This window comes from Sinocyclocheilus grahami, unplaced genomic scaffold, assembly GCF_001515645.1.
Source record: "Sinocyclocheilus grahami isolate Dianchi unplaced genomic scaffold, SAMN03320097.WGS_v1.1 scaffold1877.1, whole genome shotgun sequence".
Lineage (NCBI taxonomy): Eukaryota > Metazoa > Chordata > Actinopteri > Cypriniformes > Cyprinidae > Sinocyclocheilus > Sinocyclocheilus grahami.
The window spans coordinates 1,506-9,262 of NW_015507056.1; the positions used below are offsets into that span (position 1 = coordinate 1,506).

Here is a 7,757-nt window from a genome sequence, read left to right on the forward strand (position 1 = left end):
AAGTACGTACTGTAGCCTACTTTTCTGCGATTTAGTACAATAATTTAATTTAATTTTTTACAGAAATTTATGTTTTGATTATATTTTTGATTATTGAGCTGCAGGTTTAGGCTCACTTAAGTGACTGCATTTTTTTCATTTATAGGAATTTTTTTTTACAGAAAATAATTTGATTATTGTTGAGCTGCAGGTTTAGGCTCACTTAAGTGACTGCATTTAATTAAGAAGAATTTAATTATTTATTCTAATTATTTAGCCTGAAATATTTACTGTTCCAAAATGTTCTATATGTTTCTTAAAAATAAAATGTGTTCAGTGGGGAAAAAAGTAGATTTTTTTACCCAGACATTTAAAAATAACATATTTTAGAGCTGTAATCGCGATACCGGGAAACGGTGATATTTTTATCTAAGGTTATCATACCATCAGAATCTCATACCGGTCCATGCCTAGTGTGTAGTAAACAAAACAGTGCGCCCCACCATTCATTCATTGTGGAAATCATGGCACCTTATGCGTGATATCAAATGCCTCCGCAGATTTATAGTATTACTATAGCTTTTCACCTGAGCATTGCGAATCACGCATATGGCCATGATAAGCGCTGAATGAATGACAGGCTTTCTGTTGTAACATCGCGCAAGGTAAATAAGGGTGACATCTAGTGGAGACGACCAGAAGACTAATGATAAGATTCACGTTAATCAGATCTTGTTTTAAATGTGTGCTGAAATAAATACCGGAAAAGATTGATTTGCGGCTTTTGAGAATCTATATCAAATCGACGTCATTTAAAAAAAAAAAACGATTAATCTAAAAATCAATTTTTTTGCCCAACCCTAGTTTGCACACATCTATTTTTAGTCAAAAAGGTGACTGAAGCACCCGCACTGTCGAGCCCTGTCTTTGTCTGTGAAATATCCACGTGGGAATGTCAGCGGGAGTAAACAGTTCTCGTGCGCACAGAACAAGCATATTTAATAAAACTAGTATGTTAAAGTCTCTGCATTTATAGAGTTGTATATATCTTTCTATAGACCTTAGTCAGGTTAGACGCCATATTGAATTTAATGCAAATGAAACACTGGCTGTGAGGCACAGTCCCAATGGCACGCACTGTATAAAAGTCCTAAATCGCTTAATTTTCACAACTCGCAAATTTCAAAACTATTTTATGGAGTTTTTGTCTAGGCTACATAAAAACATTTTGGAAAGATTTTTTTGTCAACTGAACAATCAGTATGTTGTTAACAGTAAAATCCATTGAACGCACTGCACTTCTATCCTTCACAACCTTGTTTTCATTCCTGTCAAAAATTAAATATGGCTTTACCCTGACTAAGGTCTACAGAGTCCTTCTCGAACAAACAGCCAATCATGTACATTGACATCTTTGATTTTGATGTAGTTCTTTAGGTGCACATCTAAGCAGTGGCATTTCTTGTTAAATGTCAATCCAAGATGGGTAGATGAGCAAAAATACCCACGACTGTTAAAAAAGTACACGCATTGGGTTTGTAACTGGTATTAATTTCATCCTGTGGATGCAGGACTCCAATAAAAAATAAATATACCAATGAAAATTGAAATACTGCCACTTGGAAGAACATTGCATCTCCTCAGTATCACAATTGGGTGCCATTCAGTGTATTCAGTTGTAAGAGCTAGATCTAGGGAGGGTTTCAGTAAGAAAGCCTTACTTGTTGCCTGCGGCAGGCAGAGGTGCCAAGGAAAATCCATTTTTGCAGTTCGAATGGTGTTTTAATAGTGGATTACTCATTCACATCCATAGTATGTCGAAGTTCAGGTACATGATCAGTTCCACAGTGTTGATAGGATATATGTCATAGAACTTTTGAGTTTCAGTCAAAATGACATCATGACAATAGCATCAGCAGTTCCCATATCAACAAGGTGCCAGTTAGCTCAAGGCTACACTGAATGAAGTGCAGCTAATCCTGGCAGGGTCTGCGAAAACCATCTCCAAAAAACCTTTATGAACTCTTATGATGCATTTTCATTTGATGTTGACTTGAAACTCTGAGTCAAGCGTGAGTCTTTTATGCACTGATCCAGGATCTGTTTACATGTGTGTGTGTGTGTGTGTGTGTGTGTCTTTCAGTGGATAATGTGCACCATCTGCCTGTCGTAGCACCTCAGGACCTAAATGTGATTTACTGGCGTGTTTTATGATCTGTTAATCCACAGTGAGAATATTAGGCTTAATAATAGAGGGTGATATCATACATGATGTCATCGTCAAGACGTCTTCGCCATCGTGATGACAGCGTGCTTCTCTTTAAATGGTCCCTTTGGAAATCCTGATATCAAAAACATGTTTCCTCCAGACGAGCTGCCCTGATTTTCCCTAATTGTCATGGAGATGGTTTGTTCTTGCTGTCATTGAATAGGTATTTGCTGGAATTGGCTCGATTCTCACGTGGGTCCTTCCCGTGCTGAGGTGTTGGCCACTCCACCCACATTCTAGGCCCCACCCATTGCACATTAGCCCCACCCCCTGCTCCGTTCCATATCAGCTCCCAAAATCTTGTCTGCCGTCTCAGGCTGCACTCAGAGACTTTTATAAGTTTCCAGACTCTGGCCACCCTGAATTGCATTTGGCTTGGAATGAGGGTCAGGAAGTGAAGTTGACTGAACTGGATTTCAAACAAACTATCTACTGGAATAAAAAAAAAGATCTTTAGATCTTTGCAGAACCACCTTAGGATAAAAGTGAGATAAGATGTTATCAAACAAGCATGAGTGAGAGAGAGAGAGATACAGGCCATGGGCGTTCAGAATAACAGCGTGAGGCACCAAAGGAAAGAGAGACAGACAGTGAGAAAGAAAGAGTGAAAAGACAAAGAGTGGAGGTGGTTGGAAGTTGGCATTGAGAGCCGTGTAGGCTGAAATTGGGTTAATGCTGATATTTTAGAACTGTAGTGCAAGCATGAGTGAGAGAGAGAGAGATACAGGCCATGGGCGTTCAGAATAACAGCGTGAGGCACCAAAGGAAAGAGAGACAGACAGTGAGAAAGAAAGAGTGAAAAGACAAAGAGTGGAGGTGGTTGGAAGTTGGCATTGAGAGCCGTGTAGGCTGAAATTGGGTTAATGCTGATATTTTAGAACTGTAGTGCTGCCACTCGTTCACTCTAAAGTTTCCCATCAAGGTTTCATAATTGCCTGCCAATTAACACTCACACACTCATTCATAACCAACCGAAGGGTTTTCAGGCCGAAACACTCTCAGGGCAAGCTTTTTTCCCTTTCATTCTAATTTTTCTGTATTTGCATTGTATTTTTAATGGGTTTCTATTCCCGATTTGACCTAGACTGTTTAATACCAAGTTGTTATTAAACAGGCAAGGACGACCGATTTACTCTTCAGGTAAGCATTGGAAAGTACTGTTTTCTAATTTGTAGATTTGCTTAGATTAAGTTTATTGTCATTGGTTTGAGCATTCAGTGTTGTCATGCCTCTGTTGATGGCTTTATTTACACTGTTAAAGAGTTGGATTCTCATGCTAAACATGGCCAAAGTTTCAGAAAACGTGTTGGATGTATGACAGAGTATTTCTGTGCCAAATACACTCTTTCATGGTTCGTATAAGTTTTGGAAAGTTTTTTTCGAGTATGGCCCTGTATGACGTCATAAAGGACGGAGTTCCTTGTATGGGCACTTTTCCCGGAAGAGTGCACACACATCAACCAGAGTGAGAGCAAGAGCAGCCCATCAACATGCTTCATTCGGGCTACGGGAGTCGTCGGCAGTGCTGATAGTTAATTTAGGTCAATAAAGTTTTTGTTCCCGTTTTATTTATGTCGATATCACAGCTTGCAGATCATCACTACGCAAATGCTGGCCGTGCTTGTGACTCTTTAGCTCCGCCAACAGCACGCCTCCAGCAGCTCGTCTGTTTTCGGAGAGAAGCGGTACAGCTGTCTTTTATAAATCTGATAAAACTAAAAACTCTTCTGAGATATGAAGGATGCAATACTCTATTGGCTCTTTTCAACTGAGCGGTACGGTACGATTCGGGACGGTAAACCCTGATCTGGCTTGCATTTCCACCGCCAACAATACTCTTACTTGATAGGTGTGGTGTATGCCAGAAAGTAGCGATCGACATCATTCTCATTTAAAGAAGAAAGGGCAACATTGTCTGTGTATGTGTCAGCTTGTTGATGTTTTTACAGACTCAAAGACTGATCTCCTGAGCCACTGCACAAAATAACAAAAAAGCACAAAGGAATAAATTGTAACAAACACATTAAATCAGTGCAAACAGTTTTCAGTTTCCACATCTTGTAGGTTATGTTTACACTAGTGCATTTTCGTTTTAAAACATAGCTTAGACAGAATCATAATTTCTATTAATTTCCACTGATTTACGTGATCTGATGAGCATTAGCTGCTTCCAGCACTGTCTGCCTGTGTTTTCTCTTCCGCGATCACTGCTCATATGTCAATCCTATTACACATTCATAACCCACCTTTTTTTTAAATCAGTTTTGATATTGTGGCTGGCCGCCACAAATAAATCAATGTATGGGAAACACTGGAATTTTCATTTTTGGGTGTACTACCCCTTTAAGTATTTACAGAAGGCTTGCGCTCTTGCAATCCGATGGATACGTTGTGTACATGTTTTACGATCTCTGTTTTTTTTTGGCATTTTTTGTTTGGAATAGCACACTACCATATTACTATTTGTTTTTTTGTGTATTTGTACTATGTATGCAAATTTTCTGTATGCATAATTTATCCAGATGATGTAAAGTATACAACAGAGCACTCTACATGAGATACAGTATCCTGAGATATAGGTACAGTAAATGAGATAGGCTAAGCCTCCATTTCTAGTCTCTTTTTTTTTAGGACACTTTCACATAAAATGAGAAAAACAAAATGATAATTTGAGGCAACATGTTAAATTAAACATTGAGTTACTGTGAAAATAATAGTGGTCGACCGATATATCGCCATGGCCGATATTTGGCATTTTTCAATTATTGGCATCGGCCGATTAGTTTTTCTGTTTGGCCGATGGGTTCGAGGCCAAACTTTTATTTTGACGGCGCGACAGACTTTTATTTTGACGGCGCCAAGAACGGCAGCGCCTGAGCACACAGTGCTCACATTCTCCCTCTTGTTCTGTCTAATACGGATAGACGTCTGTCTAATAATCAAATAGAACGGTTAAACAAAGGAATTAAAATGTATACAAAAAGTATTATAACGATTGCTTTTATATTTTTAGTAATAGAAAGGCACACATTATAATACTTTCTTGTTTGCCGTCAGCATTCAGCAAATATGCATTTATATCATTTAAACAAATCTTTGAATGACTAATGAGCATTTAATTTCACAAACCTTGCAAACTTAGTCGGATCCAGCTGTGAGATCTTGTGAAGTGTGCATTTGTATCCTGCATGATCACGTGTTCTCTGTGTGACGGTCGATCCGTGCAAATTGAACACGGACAGGAGGAAAGTTCAGCTTCACTGGAGACGCGCGATCGAAAAATTTAAACTCGTGATTTCAAATTATGCTGCACTTTATGCAGTTGCCCACTGCCATATTCATGTCATTTCCACTGTGTGCTGTATGTAAAATGAGTGTTACCTTGGCTTTATTTGAAAAAATATGATTCCCAATGCACACAAACTTCCCAGAATACTAAGTGCCCTGTTGGTTACAGTGTTTACTTCCTTTTTAATTATATTTTTATTAAATATTTATTTATTTGTGATATACTTTGTCATCTAAAGTATAAGTATGTTTATTTAACATAATTAGTTTTTAATCCATTTTCAAATTATTTAAAATTTCTTAAATATCAATTAAAATAAATACAATTATATCGGCCATCGGCCACCCTGCTTTCCAAGATATCGGCATCGGCTGTCAAAAAAACCAATATCGGTCGACCACTAGAAAATAACATGGCATACTAATGCATTTTTAAAAAGCTCTGCTCTAAGCAGCTAGTGTTCTGAAGATTGTTCATTATACTGGCTCATTTAACCCTTAGGGACGTCCTGTTGCTCACCCCAACAGGAAGTGATGTCAGAACCCCCGCCCGATCTAATTATTAAACCCATAGGAAGTGATTATTCTAATGGGTGTGTGAGTGCTCATATAAACAGTTGTAGCACGAACACACACATTCTCTGACCTCGCTGTACTGTAAATATTAGTCCTGCTCCCTTATAAAGCCCCAGCGCTGACTCACAGCCCAAAGGAAGACACCTTATATAGAATTGTGCATGTGTTGTTTAGGTGTTTAGCAGAGGTACTTCCCTACATGTGAAAATATGGACTTGCTTGTCTTTGTCTTGCTTTTTTTGTTTATCTCCAGGGAGATTTTGAGGTCATAATGCCATAATTGGTTCTGGATGCTGATTGGCCGATAGTGAGGCCATTATGGTGACCGAGGAATGCAGAAATGAGATCTGTTTTCCCAAAGCCACATCCTGTGAGTGCACAAACACACACTGAACCCAAAGAACAGCTAATATCTGTATCAGTTCAAGATCAAACAGATGGTTGAGAAATGGTTAAAAGCATTCAGCGAATCAGCAAAATGGCACTTAAAAAACAATTATGGCAAATAAAATGATGCCCTTGCAAAGACCCCTCTCGCACACATACTCGAGTGGGTGACGGTGCTGAATTCCTCTGGTTTCTATCACTGTAGCTGCTGTTTAGTCTTAGACACGGTTGGAATGTGCCATGGCATGAGAACATGCTATCAGCACTCACACAGAGGTTATTGAAACTTTTCGAAACATCTGTGTGTGCGTGTGAATCATGTTTCAGTTGTTCTTCAAACAGAACAGCATGTAACACATCTTTTCTGTATATTTATGAGGCAGCGTCTTTTATATTATAGTTCTGTTGCTCCTGTGTGCATCTCTGAGCGTCTGACTTTGAGAGGAGGAGGGGGAGTTTATGGTTCGGATTAGAGCAGTCTGTCTCACTTTGAGGGGCTTGACATATGGTTGTCCAAGGAAACCATGAAAATATTCAGACAACTAGGCCTACAACATTAAATGGGATACTGCTGCGCCATTATGGCATCTGCACATCTGATATTGTAATTTGATCAATTTGATCAATTTTAGATGATCATTCTGTTGATAAAATGTTATGGGAAAAAAACATTGTATTTTAATTTTATTAAACCTTGTATATTTATGGTAATTTACCTTATATTCACATTTGTTGTCATCTAACACTCTATAATTTCTAATAATTTCATGAAATTAAGTATAGCCTTTAGCAATTATCAAAATCAATGTATATTTTTGTGATGTCTAAATTGTATTTATTTTTATAAATGTTTTTTTATTCACGTTAAATTATTTTTTTGTAATTCACATTTTCACTAATTTACAAAAATCACATTTTGAAACGACTGATTTTAGTTTAAAAAAAAAAAATTTTTTATGTAGACATTGTAAATCTATTACCAGTGAGAATGTTATGTAAAAAAGGATTTTTGATATTTATGATCATTTATTATTTTCACATTTGTCATCAGCTAACACTCACTTGAAGTTAATCTTTAAAAACATTAAGAATTTAAAGGGGTCATATGATGCGATTTCAAGTTTTCCTTTCTCTTTGGAGTGTTACAAGCTCTTGGTGCATAAAGAAGATCTGTAAAGTTGCAAAGACTAAAGTCTCAAATCCAAAGAGATATTCTTTATAAAAGTTAAGAGTCAGCCACGCCTACCTAAAACGGCTC

At 37.7% G+C, this 7,757-nt stretch overlaps 1 protein-coding gene across 1 annotated transcript in view; it reads left to right on the top strand.

Moving 5' to 3' along the window:
* Nucleotides 1–6,245: 6,245 nt before the first annotated feature.
* LOC107573151 (pseudopodium-enriched atypical kinase 1) overlaps nt 6,246–7,757 on the top strand; it is a 25,246-nt gene continuing 23,734 nt past the window's right edge. Inside the window, exon 1 of the mRNA XM_016259597.1 lies at nt 6,246–6,482. The gene's annotated coding sequence lies outside the window, so the exon portion shown is untranslated. The remainder of the gene's footprint in view (nt 6,483–7,757) is intronic.